Below are 19545 nucleotides of genomic sequence, written 5' to 3'. Positions count from 1 at the left end.
TTTCTTCCCCTAGAGATGACCATTAGCATTTCGTCTCTTCTGCTGTTCCGGCGCACAGGGATTTATATTGAGATAAAGGGGACCACACCATTTTTCCTTCTAGCAGAATAGAGAGCATGTCTTTCCATGTTGGGCATCATTTCTCTGCAGCATTGTTTTTCATGGCCACGAAACATTCTGAGGCCTTGACACGGTGTGAAGACACACTCCAGGGACATGAAATTTTACTAGATTTTTCCTGCTATAATTAAATGCTTCTGGTCACTCTTGCAGTTAACATTGCCTGGTCGAAGGATGTACATTTTTAATGTTTGATTCTTGATACTGGTTCATATTCCCAGCAGCTGTGTATTAATTTTGACATAAAGCGTACTGGGAGCAAAAGTGCTTGGTATTTCATTTGTTTTCTCCTTCAAACACAGTCTCCCCCGCTCCGGAAGAATTGATATACCTGAGAGGCAGACATGATTCCTGTGGGTCCTCTGTGAGCCTCATGTCCTCATACTTGCTGCCTCTTCTAGTTTATTCTATTCAGACTGGCCACCTCACTGTTCCTCAAAGATGCCAAACACATCCCTGCCTCAGGGCTTTTGCATCTGCTGTTTCCTCTTTCTGTCATCTCTTTGCTCATATAGCCACGATCCATCTTTTTCTCATCAGCTCAAATTGTATTTCCTGGGAGTTCTTCTTGGCTGTCCTAGCTAGTCAGTATCTGCCCACCCTCGCCTCTTGGCATCCTGTTCACCCTCTACATAGCACTTTCACTTTGGGAATTTGCCTTTTCGATGTGTTTGTTTCCTGGCATAAGGGATGCAGGGGGTACCAGGGATGATAGCAGTGGACTGGCTGATGGTCAGCCCAGTCTCTCCAGGACAGACAAAGCAGGGCCGTACCCCCGTCCTTCCCTGCAGACTCCTGAGAGCTGGTGTCTGGAGATGAGGAGAGTAGCCACGAGCTGGGAGGCAGGTGGGCAGTGATCCAAGCGTGGACACTCTGACCTCAGGTTCAACATAACACACAGGGTGCAGTTTTAAGGGTGGGGAGTGCCTTGGACCTAGCTTTTTTCTCTGAGCCTCACTTTCCATTGCTGTAAAATGGGCACAGTGCTTTCTAACCAGCGCGTACTTCATGAGGAAGGAAGGTGGCAATGTGTGTCAGATGCTGGTGCTGTGTCTGGTGCCCAGCAGTAGACATATGCTGAGTTCCTGCCCATTCCCATGTCTGGGGCGCTGTTCTCTGCACCTGCTGTGGACAACCTCACTTTCTCCTCATACCACCTGGGTGGTGGGGTAAGCCTTGTAACTTCCCCATGTTACAGCCATGAAAACTGAGCCCAGAGTCATTGGTCCAGGACATGGAGGCTGGAAATGGAATTCTGCCTCGGAACACAGCCCCCTCTTCATTGCCATGCAGCCCACCTGTGAAGTGGTGTGGATGCCTTAGCAGAGGTGGAACCTGTCTGGCTCCTGATGGTCTGGGAGACCTTGGGCAAGTACATTTTCTCAACAAACCTGTTTCCGCATCTGTAAAGCACCTTTGCCCCGTGTTTGTCAGTGTTTCTTGGAGGCAGGTAGAGTTGAGTCTTTGGGAAGCTTCAGTCCACTGGGGGACTGACTGCAGGCTCATGTGTGGGACACGGGACAAGCAGAGGAGGTAAAGGAAAGACGTGGGGAGGGCAGAGGGTCAGGGTCAGACTTGGGTACTTGCCATGAGGACACTGCTCTGCCTTCCCCTCTCCAGCCCCCTGTCAGCCATGGCCTCTCCAGGGAAAAGGCCACTGTCTCCTGCCTGTGGCTGCTTGAAGGACAGGGGGCTAGGCCAAGGTGAAGGTGGCCCAGAGCCACGGACTGGCCCCAGAAGGACTCAGGAGTCAGAATGGTCTGGTCACACTAGCAGGGATGATGCAGATTGAGTTTAATTAGAAACAAATGTCAGTTCCAGCACTTGGGTCCCCAAAGCAAGCAGCATGTGGCCAAGATCCAAGGATGTAGCTTAGCGCTGTCCATGGTGGCCAGAAGCTCAGCCCCCGTGCGGTGCAGACAGGCAGATGTGCTCCAGGTCACATTGCTCACAGGTGGAGCCCAGGACGAGGAAGGTGGTAGCTGCCTTCAGGATCCCCTATGTGCTACAGCTGAGATCCCTGAGGAAGGGACAGGTACGGGGTGGGGGCCACCAGAGGGGGTGGCCAGGCAGTAGAGACTTCGCTTCACAGGGAGCAATTGGAAGAGCTGGGCCTTTGAGAGGCAACCCCAGGGGTCCCAGTCACTGCTTGCCCCAGTATTTGCAGGGCTGTCCTGAAATGAAGGGGGTGGGGCTAGGGAGCCGGCAGGTCTGTGCGTGAGAAGGCAGGGCCAGGACTCTGTGTACACTGATGGAGGACACTGATGGGGGCTGGTAGCTCTGTCTGAGAAGCACGTTGTCCTAGTCCCAGATTCTGGCTGTCTTCAGAGATAAGTTTTCCTTTCATCCATCTGTCCATCCATCCATCCATCCATCCACCCATCCATCCGTCCGTCCTTCTGTTTATCTGACCATCTGTCTGTCCATCCACCACCCATCCATCTCTCCAGGATTTATGGGCCCTCCCTGTGTTAGGCTGCGACCACGGCAATGAAGACAGGTTCCGTTTCCACCCTTGCAGAGCTCAGTCTGGAGGAAAGGCTAGACAGACAGTAGAACCTAGATGGGTGGGTCAGGAGAGTGGGCACTCTGAACACGGAGGGTGGAGGAGGGTGGAGAGACCTCGTGCTGAGGAGGGATTAGCTATCAGGTGGGGGTGGGGTGGGATGACCTCGGGGCCTGTCAGCAGGTTGCCGCAGTGCCCCCCAATCTCAGGCAGTGTGGTAATCTAGGCTGTGAGTCCCAGCCCTCAAGGCCATGGAAACATCTAGGGAGCTGGATGGGACCTTGATCGTCCCTGCTGGGATGGATGCACAAAGGAAGGAAGGCAGTGTGCAGATGGGTCCTGGAGCACCCAATTCCCTCCACCAAAGCCACCCGAGCTTTCCTGGGTGTTGGGTATCACATGCCTGCCTGAGTTGTGGTTTAGGTCAGGGTTTTGTGCTTAAATGAGGTGGACCCCACGTCTCTTGAGTGGTCCTTTGTGGATATGGTCTTCCCAGCACCCAGTTGGCCTTCTCTTGGCAGATTGTAATCTGGGGGGATAACGTGTCTTGATGGGGGAGTGGATTGTCACTTCATGCTGAGCCTGTGACCCAGGCCTGGCCAATCAGAGAAGAGCATGTCCTGTCCACACCGAGTGGGGACTGGGGTGATCACATGACATAAGGCACATGAGGTCACATGACTGGCCAATGAGCTCCCGTGCTGAGATTCTGCTTGGTGCCATGTGGGGGTTGGGGGGAGGCTTCTAGGGGCTTGGGGCTGCTGGTTGGCTTCCTGCCACTGCAGGGGAGACCCTGGCTGAGGACGAGCTGCACAGATCAAAACAATGCTGAAAGAAGCAAAGAGACGGTCCTGAGGCCATCTTTTGGAAGATGTCCTGCCTTGCCTGAGTCTGAATCAACCGCTAAGCTTTTCATTTACATGTGTCAATGTTTCCCACATCTCCATTTCTCATTTTTCATTTATTTTTCCAGCTTTATTGAGGTACAGTTGACAAATAAAATGGTAAAAGCTGTTTAAAGTGTACATTATGATGATTTGCCTACGTATACATTATGCCTCCCTCTAGGGGATTAACACATTGTCACCTCACATATGCATCGCCTGTGTGTGTGTGTGTGTGTGTGTGTGTGTCCTACCATCTTAGCAAATGTCAATTATACAACACAGAGTTGTCAACATAGGCACCATGTTATCCATTAGATCCTTAGTCATCTTTGGCTGAAAGTTTGTACCCTTTGACTAACCTCGCCCTCAACCCCCCATCTCCCAGCCCCTCGTGACTACTTTGCTACTCTCTGTTTCTGTGAGTTTGACTTTTTTCTTAGATTCCATATGAAAATGAACTGTGTAGTGTTTATCTTTGGCTTATTTCACTTAACGTCACACCTTCAAGGTCCATTCACATGGTTGCAAATGGCAGGATTTCTTTCTTTCTCACGGCTGAGTAGTGTTCCATTGTGTATATGCACCATGTCTTCTTTATCCATTCCTCTGTTGATGGATGCTCAGGCTGCTTCCGTGTCTCAGCTACTGTGACTAGTGCTCCAGTGACCGTGGAGGGAAGACAGTGCTTTGAGACCCTGTTTCCATGTCCTCTGGATCAATACCCAGAAGCGGGGTGGCCAGGTCACCTGGAAGCTCTGTTTCTAATCTTCTGAGGAATGTCTATACTGTTTTCCATAGTGGCTGCACCATTTACCTTCCCATCAACAGTGCACGAGGCAGCCCCATTTTTTACAGCTGGTTTGAGTTGGCTGCCCTGAAATAATCCTGACCAGTACCCCTGCTGACATCGTACCTGTAGTGAAACCAGAAAGGGACACCATGAGAGCGAGATCTTGCCCAAAGTCACCTGGCAAGCTAGCAGTCAGCCACAGTCACGCCGGACCTCACCCACGGCCCCTGCCTCCAGCTGCAATGTCTCCCCAGCTTCCCACGCTTGGCCCTGCTGACAGTGGCCTGGGGCGGAGGGTGCTGTGTGAGCTGGGAGGGGACTGGGAGCCCCCAGAATCAGGCAAGGCAGGGGCGCATCTCTGCACTGAGGGCCCCAGGATGGTGGAAAAGGCAGGGCTGGGTAGGTTGTCCTGCTAATGCCAGGGACCAGCAGGGACAGTCAGAAATGAGCTCAGGGCCAAAGGAATAGCTTCCCATAGTTGTAGAGCCCAGATTTGCTGTCTGGAAAGCCTCAGTGCTTGCCTCGTGCCTGAAGCTCACACAGGATCCATGGAGCTGAGTTCCTGGGTTCTCTCGACATTGACACTACACGGGCCAGGAGGAAAATGACAGCATTTTTCATCTTTATGTTTCGGGGAGTCCTTGAATAGTTCCTCTTAAAAAATAGGTGGGAGTTCAGCCACTTAAAAAGTTTACACTATGCTGGGCTCATGTCCACAGCCATTTTACAGATGGAAAAACAGAGCCTGAACTTTGCCAAGGACCTTCAGGAAGGTGGCAGTGGCCTGGAACTCTGGTTTCATGCCAACTCCCACAGCCCTGGGGCACAGGCTTGCTATGTGATGACTACCAGGCCCCAGGCCCTCTCTGAGCCTCTGTGGAATCACGTGGTCGCCAGGAAATTTGCAGCCTTACGCTTTGCCTCCCTGGGTTCTCCTGTCCTCACAGCAACCTTCGATGAAGCAAGAAGTTATTTCTGTCTTTACAGAAAGGACAGATGAATCAGAGGGTTGATCAGCGGGAGGACTAATGCAGGTCCCCAGCCAGCTTCATCACTCTTGTGTGCCTTGAATGAAATTCCTCTTCCGTACATGCCTTTCAGAAAAAAAAAAAAAAAAAAAAAAAAAGAACACAGGGTAAAGAATTCAGAGATGGATTGACCCTGATAATACCAAAGAGTTAATTTCTGAGCTCATTCCTGAGCTGTCTGGGGTCTGGAAGACTTTCTGTAAGCTGTAAATAACACACTTTAATAATGGGACTTTGAATCCTCACTGGGGGCTGGAACTGCATTGTGATCTGGTGGTACCTTGTCAGGGCACCATGCAGGGGTTCCCTGGCACTTATGATGGGATTACACATTTGGGGCATGTTTGGGTCTTCACAGTGTACTGGAAATCCAGCCTGTGAAGTGCTTTTGACCCAAGGAAATGGACCTATAGTGGAAAACATTTTCTTCTAACTCTCAAGTTCATTGTTTACCAGTTTCAACCTGAATTTAATCACAAGTTATGATTAATTATTTACCCCATTCCCTGACCGTTCAATAGCTGCAGGACTCAAAGGCAACTCTGGTCACCCTTCCCCCCTTCCCCCACTCCCATTGAGACCCATGTCTCAGGCTGCTGTGGATAACAAAGTCTCAGTATCTTGGGCAATGAGAAACCCCACCTTAGACAACCTTCAGGGTTTAGGTATATCCAAACCAGGTTCAGTCTGAAATGCATCTTCAAAGATCCTGCCTCTAGTCATTGCCATAGATTTGCTGTGTGACCTTGGGCAGGTCATGTATGTCTCTGAGCCACATCTCCTTCTCTGTGGAATAATAACTTGAAGCCCAATGACTCTGTGGTTTGATGTTCTTTGGGTTCTGGGGAAGAACTGTTTTCTCTCCTATAAAGTGGGGATAATGACATTTCCATGCAAGAGGCACTTGGTTCCTTTTCTTGTTCTCTTTTAAAAAATGTTACTGAAGTATAGTTTATTTACAGTGTTGTGTTAATTTCTGCTGTACAGCAAAGTGACTCAGTTATACATATATATTCTTTTTCATATTCTTTTCCATTATGGTTTATCACAGGATATTGATTATAGTTCCCTGTGCTGTACAGTAGGGCCTCATTGTTTATCCATTCTAAGTGTAATAGTTTGCATCTGTTAACCCCAAACTCCTAGTCCATCCCACACCCTTCCCCTCCCCCTTGTCAACCACAAGTCTGTTCTGTATGTTTGTGAGTCTATTTCTGTTCTTAGATGGGTTCATTTGTGCCATATTTTATTATTTATTTTTATTTATTTTTTCGTCTTTATTTTAGGACCACACCTGCGGCATATGGAGGTTGCCAGGCTAGGGGTCGATTCGGAGCTGTAACTGCTGGCCTATGTCACAGCCACAGCAATGCCAGATTTGAACTGTGTCTGCAACCTACACCACAGCTCATGGCAATGCTGGATCCTTAACCCACTGAGTGAGGCCAGGGATTGGGATCAAACCTGAGTCCTCATGGATACCAGTCGGATTCATTACTGCCAAGCCGCCAGGAATACCCATTTGTGCCATATTTTAGATTCCACATATAAGCGATATTATATGGTATTTGTCTTTCTCTTTCTGACTTACTTCACATAGTATGAGACCCTCTAGTTGCATCCATGTTGCTGCAGATGGCATTATTTCATTCTTTTTTATGGCTCAGTAATATTCCAGTGTGAATGTACCACATCTTTATCCATTCTTCTATCAATGGACGGCTAGGTTGCTTCCATGTCTTGGCTATTGTGAATAGTGCTGCTATGAATACGGGGGTACATGTGTCTTTTTGAATTATGTCTTGTCTTGGTATATGTCCAGGAGTGGGATTGCTGGATCATATGCATCTCTGTTTTTAGATTTTTGAGGGTTGGTTCCTTTTCAAGGAACTGAAGACAAAGCTACTGATTAGATAGACACAGAGCTTGTAGCTACCCTGGAAACTTTTGCGTTTTTATGGTCTATTCCAACCTTTGTATGTTTTTTAATTCTATAGCAGATGAAAGGGAAAAGTATAGATAACCATGATAGATTCTGCCATTCATCTAACTGATATCCACATCCCCCTTTTCTCCGCAATAGGACTCTGATTTTGTTCAGAGTAGCACTATGCAACACAAAGAACTATATTTCTCAGCCTCCCTTGCAGCTAGTGGTCATTAGAAGCACTTCTAGCCAGTGAATTCTAAGCAGACGTTGTTGGGAGAGGCTTCTGGGAAACTTGTTTTGCTGCCTGTGCTCTGGAAATTCTTTTTCTTTCTACTTGGGATTTGGATGTGATGGCTGGAACTCTACATCTACTTTGTGAGCATGAGGACAAGGGCACACCAGAAGGGAGGTAGAGGAGAGTGTGGAGTAGCTGCCTGGGCCTGGTCTCTATACCTCCTGGCTTCTAGGTATAAAAGAGAAAAACAAGTTGGCATCATGTTTCAAGGCACAGTTATTTAGATTTTCTATTAAGTGCAGCCCCACAAATAAAAGCAGTGACAACCATGAACTTCCTGGAAAGGCAATAAAGGCTTTTCTGTAGATCAAGTCTGGGAAGAAAATAAGGCTGCAGCTACATGGACCACAGAATCCTATACAGTTTTAGTAACTTACCTTCAGATTTGGCTTTGAGCTTCCTAGTAGCCAAGTTGAGAAGGAAACACAATACTGACATCATTCTATTATCCCTCCGGAGGGAGTGCTGAAAGAAGGGCTTCATTTCTCTTGGTATTCAGTCGTGGCTACATCACACAGTTTCTCCCAGGGCATGGCACATCACAAGCCCGTAATGAATGTTTGTCAGATGTTATTTTAACTCTCCTGCTTATGTGGAATATCAGCCCTTCAAACCCTTCTTGAATGAACCAAAGTAAGTTAGAGTTAATGTGGTCATTATGTGTCCTTGATGTGCTTTCCCTATACAGGGGCCACTTTTAGAGGCATGTCAACCAAATGGGCCTCTCTCTATGCTGTGCCCCTAGTTGCCCCAAAGGCTCTTTAGGCCTAGCCACCTGGGCTCTGGGCCCCCGCCCCCCCACTTCCTCTGGCCAGCCTCTGCCAGTCACCCCCTCCCTGTGTCTTGAACCCCACTCTCTCTCCTGGCTCCTTACATCAGCATTTAAACCTGTGTCTACTACATGCACCTGAAAAATAACGTCCTCCCTCACCTCCTTCTCTGTAGCCTGTTTCCTTCCTCCCTCCACAGCCACACTTCCCAAATTAGTCCTTTAGGCCCCCCGTTTCTGCTCCCTGTCCTCCATTTTCTGGATTCATGGCCAACTCAGAGACCAGTGCTTGCAGGTCTATCTCCCTTGATCTTCATTCATCTATGCATTCTACGATTTTCACTGACCACTTACCTACTGTAGCCTGGGGTAACCGCAGTGCTGAGAGCAGAGCCTGCTGGAGCCAATGAGCGCACCAGCCCCAAACTTCCATGCACATGTCCCATGTACTGCACGCACCTGCTGAGGAGCATGATGGTTCAGGGCGAGTGCATAGATTGTTGTGGGGAGGGCTGGGTTATATAGAAGGTGCTGGGGGACGACCTGCTGAAGGAGGAGAGTGAATGACCCCCAGGAAGTCTCTTTTATCAGTGAGCACAGAAGGTGCAGTGTACTGGCTCTGGAAAGGTGTTTGGCTTGTTCAAGGAACAGCAGGGAGGTGGACTGGCTGAGACACAGGAGGAGAGAGTAGTTGAAGGTGGGGTCTTGAGGGCATCACAGGTGGCTGTGGGCCTCTGAAGGGTGTGGATCAGGGAGGGGTGCCCTCAGGCTGCCCTGGGGAGGGAGGGCTCAGGTGGGAGGTGGCGTGGGGGCTGGGTGTGCCCTGAAGGCAGGATCCTGGTTTGGTTTGAGTAGCCCTTGACTCATTTACTTCCTGCCTCTCCTCTGGCCTCCCTTCCCTCTGGTTTGCTTCCTTTCCAGGTGGGAGTCCCCAGGGCTCCGTCCTCTCTCTCCTCCGCCCTGGCTCCTTCCCTCACATCCCCTCAGTCCTTCAGTTACCAAGACTGTCTGCTCAGTAACTAAAGGACTCCATCCTCTAGCCTCCTGCCCTCTTGTCCCTCCCCTGCTCTCCTGCTCTTGGCTCCCACTTGGCTCCTCCCTGGCCTCCCTGCCTCCAGTCTCTCCCTGCCAACCAGTCCCCTTCCGCAGTTAACCCTGCAACCCCAAACCACTGTTCCTGAAAATGCTCTAGCATCTGCCTCCCTACCCCCCACAACCTTCCTGCAGGTGGAGAACAAACTTCAGCCCGTGGCCCTGTGTATAATCCTTGCCAACTCCAGTGTCAGTCACAGCCACCCCTCCCCCAGACGGTCCCTCTACTTCCCCAGAGGCGGCATCCCCTCCCATACCTCTGTGCCCACACACACCCTGTTCTCTCAGTTCGGAATGTACTTGTGCCTCTTGCTGACCTGGAAAACTCTGACTCACTCTTGAATGAAAATTACTCAGGATGATTCTGGCTGCAAGAAAGCTGTCCATCAAGGACGTATATTTTTACCTGACAGAGAGTCTGGAGGTGAAAGAGGCAGTGCATGTTCAGGAGCTCAACGTAGACCTTGGGGAACCAGTTCTCCTCTTCCTCTCTCTCCACTTGTTCACTTCCCTTCAGGGTTGTGCTTCATGGTCCCCAAATGGCTGCCAAAGCACCAGCACCAGAGACTCAAAAGCAGGGAGTGAGAGAGCAGGGTACAAAGGGACTTTTTTCTCATGTGCTTGTCTCTGATCAGGGAGGAAATATGTTCTCAGAAGCCTCCAGCAGGTTTCTCCTGTTGTCACAGAGTCACCCCTTGACCAATCACAGGCAAAAGATGATGAGAATGCCGTGATTAGCATCCTTTTTTCTCTGGGGCAATGTATTTTAGCCCCACTGAGAAATGAGGGTCTTATTACTGAACAGAGAGAAGGAAAAACCATTGTATGACTTCTAACCAAATCTGCCATGCGAAATCTGCTCAAACGCCTCACCCTGTTATATACCTCCCCTCCCCGACACACATACACGTGGAGTTACTAGCAAGAGCCTAAGTTCTAGACCATGTTCAAGTGACTACTGGCCCTGGGTCTGGCATCCCTTGGTCCCTGTGTCATGTATGTTTCCTCTAAGGCCAGCCCTGCTACCCCCTCTTTACAGAGGAGGAAGCCAAGGTTTGGAGCTGGAAAGGACAGGTTGCCATTGAGGGTCAGAGGGGAGGGGGTACTGCTCTGAATTTCTACCGGAGAGAGGCTGGCCGCACTGTCTAATACAGTAGCCACCAGCCATACAGCTGTAGAGAAGTTGAAACAGGGCTAATGTGACCGAGGACCAAATTTTTCACTGAAACAGCCCCGTGTGGCTAGTGGCTGCTTTCCCAGGTGGCGGAGCGCTGGAGCCAGGCCTGGAACTTCAGGGTGGTTGCAGGTGGGAGGTGGATGGGCAGCAGCAGGTAGACAGCCTCAGATGTGTGAGCTGGAGTTTGCCACATCCTGGCTCTGGCGGGGAGCTACAGTTGAGAATCTGTCACTAGAAATACAATTATAGCCTTGGAAAGGGCTTGATGGGGCAAGGTAATAATTCAACCACCTCAATAAGCTGTGGAAATCATTTACCCTGAGGAGAATGAGAAATGATGCCTTAAATTTGTTCTACTTGGAAGCCTCTGCCTGTGGAGTGCAGTCCACCCCATGAGCGGTAGGTGGTGGGTTCCAGCCTCCCACTTAAGATGCAGACTGGTTCATCAGGAGCTGAACCCCAAGAGTTGGAGTGGAGTGGAGGTCTAGAGATGCCATTCAGGCAGCCCCTCATGTCACTACAAGGGAAACAGGCCCAGACAGAGGTTTGCTAGTGGTAGAGGAGGTTACATCTGTCATAGCACTGGGCACTTGCCAGGGTCTTTGTTGTGGTCATCTCAGCATCCACTCATTCCCCTCCCACTAAGCAGTGGTCACGGGGTATGGGAGATCACTGTCTCCACCTTAGCTCTACAATGGACAGTCCAAGCCAGTAGGCACAATCTCATCCTGTTATCATAGTGATGGACTAGTAATTAGTGCCTAAGCCAACCAATGCCTGGGGACAAGTCACCCTGAGGGCAATGTCAACATCCAAATGACTGGAAAAGGAAGAGTCACAGAGAACGCTGGTGCCCTGATCAAACCATACCAGAAGCCACATATTTTTCGAATTTTCTGTTATGTGATCTAGTAAATCCGTATAGGCTAGACTAGTTAAAATGGATTTTCAGTTATTTGCCACCAAGAGCAACCTTCCTGATTCAATCACTGTATGACAGTCATTCTATCATGTACTCCACAAATTCTCCTGAAGTAGTAGGGATTAATCCTAAACTAAAATTAAATCCTAAAAAAATTAATCCTGGAGTTCCCGTCGTGGTGCCGTGGTTAACCAATCCGACTAGGAACCATGAGGTTGCGGGTTTGATCCCTGGCCTTGCTCAGTGGGTTAAGGATCTGGCGTTGCTGTGAGCTGTGTGTAGGTCACAGCTCGGATCCCATGCTGTGGCAGTTACAGCTCCGAATCGAGCCCTAGCCTGGCAACCTCCATATGCTGCGGGAGCGGCCCTAGAAAAGGCAAAAAGACTAAAAAATAAAAAATAATTAATTAACTAATTAATTAATCCTAAACAGGTGAAGAGATCTGGAAAGTAACAGGAGCTTGTCCTAGGTCACTCAGACCATCAGGGACAGTGACCTTGGAAGACAGTAACTGTGTGGTGTCCTATTTGTCCATTTAATTCTCACAATGTGTATTTGTGTTAGGGATTGGTGCTGTGTTTTACCAACAGGAACACTAAGACTCAGAGATGGAGAAGGGCTTGCCCTACTTCTCATGATGACACCAGAGGAGAGCTGGAACCACATACCAGTTGTTTTGAGCCCAGTTTAGAGATGTCATTTGAAGAGCTCTGGTGGCACATTTCTTCACAAGAAGGTTCAAACTCACTGTGCCTGGCTGCTTTGAAATTGCATGTTCCTTCTCTCCATTTTGCAGAACTTGTCTCTGAGGAGCTGAGTGGGTGCCCTTTAGCTGGGAGCCACGGTGAATGGGTCCTTGGGGTCAGTGATTGCCATGCAGCACACCACCCCAAAAGTGAGTGACTTAAATCCATACCCATTTATTTTTGCTCTCAAGTCTGTGGTCAGCTGGTTGATTCTCACCCAGGCCAGGCTCACCTCTGGGTGACTTGAGAGAAGGAGAGTTTACTGAGGGGCTAAAGGCACTCACGGCATCATTGGACTCAGAGGACTGAGTTTGGAAAGTGAGCCAGAGTATCTAGGAAAGTTAATGATGCAGGCTGTAAGGAACACCCCCTCTGAGGGAGTTTCCCAAAATCGCTTACATCCACGGGTACTAGGAGAAATGTAAGACTGGTCTCTGCTCTGCTGTCTGTGGTAGTGAAATCCTGAAGGCACCCTCACCAATGTCAGTTATTGCTGCATATCGAAACAACCCCATGCTCAGTTGCTGTTGCTCTCGAATCAGCTGGGCAATTCTGGGGTATTTGCATTTTGGAATTATCACCTAACGGTTAGGATGAATGAACTTGAACTTTGGATGTCAACGTGAGTAAATATGTTGAGCCAAAGAAGCAAGTACAGAAATGATATTCTCAATGATACATTTGTGTACAATGTAAGAACAGTGTTTATAAAAGGGGGTGGGGATCTGGAGGGCTCTCCGGAGAGTTGGCAGAGCCTGGGTCGTCCCCGCCTGACCACTTGCCTGCCAGCTCCTCCTTGCTCAGAGTTTGTCAGCCTGTGGGGGGCTCTTGAGACCCTGGGCTGGAGCATCTGCCCAGCTCAGCTGCATGGCCACCCTGGGCCACCCTGGGCAGGTGATGGGGAAGCTGGTGCTAAGAGGTGGCACCCCATTCTGCCCCGGAATGGAAAAGAGGAGGCTGTGAAGGACTTCAGGGGACACTAGGGGAAAGCGTGGCTGCTGCCAGGCCCAGATGACAGCCCTGTCTCCCCCAGACCCAGATTCCCTCTACCAGTTGCCTGCCCTCCCTCAGGACACGATCTGAGGTCTCCCCCTGCCCCCCGCAACATTTTCTACCTCAATACCTCCCTCTTCTGGGCTGTTCCAGAGCGCTCTGTCATTTTCTTCTCTTTCGATCCCAAGAACCTGCGTTTGTTCTGTGTGCGTTGAATCTACTGTAAACGGGATCTGGAGGGTGGAGGCGCTGAGAGGTGGTCCACAAAGGGAGGGCAGATGGAAGGAGGGAGGGAAGGAGAGAGGAGGGAGGGAGGGAGGGGCTGAGGGCTGAAACTTTCTGGGCCAGAGGAGGCCTAATGAGTCTTGCTGACTGGCTGGTTATGGAGTTTCTTAGGGGCCATGGTGATGGTGTCTGTCCTCAGGTTTTCTCCAAGTTGACACTGAATGTCCTTTGACTTGGTGTCTTCTGACACTCACCACAGGGAATGAAGGATGAGGCTCCCAGGGGGCGTCCTCCCCCCACGTCCTCCCCTCCCTGCCCTGCTCACTCGTCTCCCCCCATTTGCTTCAGGCATGCCCAGGCCACTATTTTCTGTGGCCAAAGGGTCCCTCTGTCCTGTGTTACCCACCTTTCAGCTGCCTCCCTCCCTGCTTCCTAGAGGCAGAGTCTGAGGCAGGGGTTGGGTGTTTGTGGTTTCCAGTGGGAGCTCTGGGGGGAAGTGCAGGAAGTGGGAAGCAGGGTCAGATGGGGGAGGAACCCAGCCAGGCTTTTGGTTCAGGAGAGCCCTGCAGAGGAGAGGGCACCATGGAGGACACCCCTCCACCCCCTTGGGGGGACCCCTTGATCAGTGGTCAGTCACTGGCCCCTGGGGATGCATGTGGGGAGGGGCATAAACCTTCCTGGCATCTACTTCCAGGTGCTTAGGGTACTTTTTCAGTAAAGGCCTGGCTGTGAGCTGTTAGTAAGGCCGGCTTGCAGTAGCTGGGGGTGGGTGCCACCTGGTAAGGGGATCTGAGCTTGGCACCAGTAGCACCTGGACCTTAGCTACCTGGCCGCACTCTGTTCCCCTGGCCCTGGGCCATGTGGTGGGGGAGGTGCTGGGCATTGCTGGGCCACCACTTTGGAGCCTCTGTATAGTTACAGCAGAAAGAGTGCTTTTCAGTGTGAGCCCACTGAGCAAAGCTGCAAAGCTGGGAAGTGCCCCACACTGCTCTGGGTCTCTGGCCTCTCTTGAAGTCCACACATCTGTGGGGCCGTGGGTTAGCTGGTGCTGAGCATGGGCTGCTGCATCTGGGGCACGGGCTCCCTGGCCCCCACAGCCCCTGGCCCACGCCCCACATTTATGTCACTGCTGGGCCTCTGAGATTTGGATTCACGGCCTAAGTGACCCCCACTGCCCCAAGTTCAGCCATTCTGTGTCTCTGTGTTTTGAGTGGTGTTCTTCTTACTGAGTACCCACTGTGTGTGGCCCTGTAGCCAACGACTTTATGTCCAAAGGGGACACAAGTAACTCTAAGTCTCTTACAAAATAAATAAATAAATAAAAGCTTTCACTCTGCTGGGACTGAGCACAGTGAGAGAGACACAGGTTTATGTGGTCCCATCAAGGAGCTGGTTCTAGAACTGTCCACACCCTGGAGACCCTTGGAGCTCTGCCTGCCACCCAGGCCTCTCTCCTGAAGTCGACCCTCAAGTCACTGGGATGTGTCTTCAACCCCAAGACCCAGTATGTCTAGATGGAGCCCATGGCTCCCCACCAGGGGGAGGGAGGATGGGCTTTGGGAGGCCTTAGCACTCACTTCCCCTATGGGTGGTCCTGCCTCCTCCCAGACCCCAGGGCCAGGCCTTGTTTTGGCTGAGGCCACATAGCCTCGTCTCCTGTCCCCATACCTGGCTTGGAGCTGGACATGGAGGGACATAGAACCTGGCCTGAGCAAGGCCAGCATGGGGCAGGCTGGGGAGGGGGAATGTGTGAATGTGACCTGATGAGGGTCTGGGGGGCACACGTGGTGTGTGTGTGTGTGTGTGTGTGTGTGTGTGTGCATGTGTGTGCATGCATGCATGCATGCGTCTGTGGGCATGTGTATTGGGGTGGGCGAGGGCAGGATTGGGCCAGGAGACCAGAAAGGAGTCTGCTGCTTGGTACAGGTGGGAGGTGATGGCGGCTTGAACTCCAGTGGTTGCCATGGCAACCGAAAGCTAGATGGATCACAGAGAGACCATTTAAGAGGGCCTGGTAGTGGTTGGATATGGGACCAGAGCAGGACAGGATGGCATCCAGGTGTTGGCCAGCGTCCCAGGCTGCCTTGCAGATGAGCAGGTGAGGGTCCTAGAGGGAGCAGGACCTCCTTGGCTGGCGGCCATGTCCTACCCCACAGGGACTGACCCTGACCAGAGCAGCAGGACAGCGAGCCCTCTGTGCCTCGGTGTGGGTGCCCCACTCTGGGCCACCCAATTGCTGGAGCCTGTCCAGCATCACACCATCAGGCTCAGAGTCCCCCCCACCCCCCTATCTGAGTGCCATGGGATCCCCAGGGAGTCAGGAGCAAGGCCCCTTCCATCCGTCTCAAGGCCAGGGTGGTCCCTGGGCTGAGCTACATGTGCTGTGGAGGCCGCATTCTCCCCATAGCCCGGTTTGCACCTCCTGAGCGGCTTCTCCATGCACATCCAGGAGATGAGCTCAAGAGCTGTCCCTGACCAGTGATGTCACCTGGCCCAGGGCTGTCCCTTGGGGCTGAGGACCGTAGCCCTCAGATGCCCCAAATCCCACTCATACACTCACATTCTCCCACGTAGTCCAGAAGCTCACAGGCTCCACACCTGTGCTTTTCCCCTTCTCACACATGTACTCACCCCCCGCCCTGCTGACCCACAGTGCACACACACACACACCAACATTAATATGCATGCACATGCCCTGTCACACACTCTCCCTCAAGAGTGTTCCGAAGGTCACACTGGGGCCCCAAGTGCAAATCGCCATGTGCACCTTCATTTCCTGGTTCACACTCTGCAAACCCGTATGTCCCCTTTAGTTCTGAGACATTGAGAGCCATCTTGAGGAGGCCATGTTGTCCTCACCTCTGCAGGGCTGTATTGGGGTCAGGGGAGAGGAGGCCTGTGACCCAGAGCTTCGGTCCAGCTCACAGGAGCAAAGATAGGTAAGTCTCTGGGAAGCCAACCCCAAATCTGTGGAAGGCAGAGCTTTGTCTGGGCCAAAGCTGACTGAGTGTGGGAGTGAGCTCCCCATTACAGGAGGTGTGCAAGCCTGGGCTAAACTACTCCTTGATGGAGCGGGGTAGAGGGGCCTCAGCCTAGAGACCCTGGGAGGTGGACGGGATGGACGAGCTGAACCAGGCGATGGGCTTCAGGGTGATGAAGGGGCTGGCCAGGGCAGGAAAGGGGCTGGAGGGGCAGGTAAGGGTGGGGCTTGCCAGCCCAGAGGGTGAGGGCTGTCTCGCCGTGGCTGCCATAACTCAGCTGGGGTGGACAGTTTCCTTTCTCCTGCCTGATTTACTGCCTGCTTCGGAGGGGCGAGGCCCATTCTTTGAACTTCAAAGGGAGCAATGAGGGAAGCCGGGGCAGTGGTGACAGTCTGCTGAGCCCGGGGGCCTGTCCCCATTCGGCCAGGAGGCTCCCAGTCCTGGGTATGCTGGCCACTCACCAAGCCTTGCCAAGCCTCAGCCTCTTGGTCTAGAAACGTGGTTCTGGAGAGGAGCACTTGTTTAAAGTGCTGAGGGCTGTGACACCCAGGGGCCTGTTCCAGCTTCCCAGGCCTGGAAGGTCTGTTTAGGACCCAGCGGGGATCTGTCCTTTCTTAGGATTTTAACCCATTGCTCCTTTATCATCTTTACAAGGATGGAAGCGGGAAGAGGCATTCTTATTTTTATCTTTCTCCATTTTGCAGATGGGTAAATCAAGACCCAGAGGGGTTAGGTCTGCCTCCTATCCCCACAGAGAGGCCTCTGGCCTCAGTTCCTGGTCTCTCCTCCAAACTACCCCACAGCTTGTGCACCTGATTTCAGAGTTGGGCAGTTTTTTGAGTTTTCCATCACCTTTGCTGAAGGCCTGGCTGGCCTGGGCTCTGCCACGGCATCGTGTGTAACGGCAGGCTGCTGTTGCCATCTGGGCCTCAGTTTCCGCTTGAGAATCCTAAGCTCCTAGCGGTGGCTTTAGTGATTGAGTCAGACTGGCAGGTGCGTTCTCTTTGTTATGCCCTGCGTTACACGAAACATTCAGAGCAGGTGTGCATTGACGTTCAAAATGGGAGTTTTTCCCATAAGAAATCTTAGTTTCCATCTTCTCTTAAAGAATCAGAAACCTAGGTCATACTGGTGTTTCCACCTGCTGACTACTAGCTGGAGCTGGGAGTAGTTGCCCCATAGGTGGAGGACATGGTCTCAACCCCCCACACCTGCTTCCAGACAATTCCCTATTGATATCCTCTGCTGGCCCCTGAGGCACCTGAGTTGGAGATCCCTAACTTGACTAAACTGACCTATTTTGGAGTCCCTGCTCCCCTTTTTTATCTGCTGTGTGACCTTGGGCATGTCACTTAGGTTCTCTGATCCTTAGCAAGGACTAAAGCATGTGGCACCTGGAGAGGGCTCAGCACAGGACTTCTGGGCATTTCGCCTGTGCTTTGGCGACGTCCTGGCTGACTGCCGCTGAGCTCCGTGGTCAGTCGGAGAGCTCAGGGCTTCCGCCTCGAAGTGCATGCAGGAGATGAGCTGAAATATGGAAGATAGTGTCAGAGGGAGGTGGTGTACGTGGGGAACAGCTTGGCTGGAAGCCAGAGGGACCTGGATTTGAGTCCTGCTTCTGGCACTTTCTAGCTGTGTGGCTTTGGAAAAGTGCCTTAACCTTTCAGGCCCCTATGTCTGTGGGCTACTCTTTCCAGCTGTGTGACCTGGGGGACGTTCCTTAACTTCTCAGGCCCCTGCATCTATGGGCTGCTCTTCCTGGGATGCCTTGCATCCAGGTGGTTGTGGGGGGGGGGCAGTGGGAAAGTGCCTGGATGCAGCTGGTGCTTGGGGGGGGTCCAGGGAAATTAGGGCCCATAGAGGCACTGCTGAGGGAGGGACTGCCATGGAGGGGGCCTCGGTCAGGGAGGTCAGGGGGTCTGGGCAGGAGGGTCTGAGCATGGCGGGAGGGAATGATAGGACTAGAGAGGGGTGCCTGGGAAAACTGCAGCCTATCTGCAAGGGGCTGTAGGGGCGCCCAGAGGGCTGGCAGAGGGCCAAGGAAGTGGCCTCAGGTGCCCAGACCGAGCTGTGGCAATGGTAAGCCATGGGGGTCTTGAGCAAGGGGGCGTCTGTGTCTCTGTGAAGTCAGCTGTGATGTAAAAGGATGCACTTAGCCCTTTGGGGTGGATGCAGATGCCGTTCTCAGAGGCCCCATGGGGCTGCGGCACAGGAAGGGCTGCCGCAGCCTGGGCCTGCGTCTTTGGACTCAAGTCCCTGCTGGCCGTCCTACCCCGCCCTGGATGCCAGGTGCTTCCTGAAGATCTGCCAGGGTGGCATGAGCTGGGCCTTTGGGTTCAGGTGAGCAGGGCCAGACCCCAGCACCCCAAGTGTGGCCCTGGCAGGATTCCTTACCTTGAGCCCCAGTTTCCTCGTCCAACTCAGGGCTGAAGCTTCTAGAACTTGAGAAGTTCCCTTTTAGTGTAGACATGTTCTAGGGTGAAAGTGTTTTAGTGGCAGAGCGGGAGGGGGTAGGTGCCTCCAGCGTGTGGGTGAGCATGGAGCTTATGATCCCATCTGTGAGGCCAGTTGCTTGGGGCAGAGAAGGGGACCCTCCTATGCTGTCCTTTGGTGCCGCACTGGGCAAACGCACAGGAAGGGATGTGTGTTGAGTGTTTCCCCTGTGCAGGGGCCTCAGGGGGCCCCATGGAGCAGACACTTTAGGCAGAAACACGTGACCTGCGCCCTGAATGGAGCCGTATGGAGAAGGGCTGGTTGTACCAGAGGAAAGCCCTCAGTTGGGAATGTGTACTGTCTTTTAGGAATGATTTGGGGGCCATAAATTTTCGGTAACACAGCAATCCACCGAGTTTTCATAATGCTGAGGAGTTTAGACTTGTCTCGAGGGGTAAAAATTTCACCCAGGTAATACACCAGCTCCAACTATTTGTTATTGCAAAGGTGGATTTTTTTTTTTTTCCTTCCCCTTAAGGTGGAATCCTCCTCAGATTTCATGCTCTGCTTTAACTTGTTTTATTTCACCCGGAATATGAATAAAAATAGCCCATGAGGTGTGAGGGTGGAGGAGGACAGAAGGTGGGCAG

This window comes from Sus scrofa, chromosome 13 (genome assembly GCF_000003025.6).
Source record: "Sus scrofa isolate TJ Tabasco breed Duroc chromosome 13, Sscrofa11.1, whole genome shotgun sequence".
NCBI classification, from domain to species: domain Eukaryota; kingdom Metazoa; phylum Chordata; class Mammalia; order Artiodactyla; family Suidae; genus Sus; species Sus scrofa.
This window is presented reverse-complemented; position numbering follows the sequence as displayed.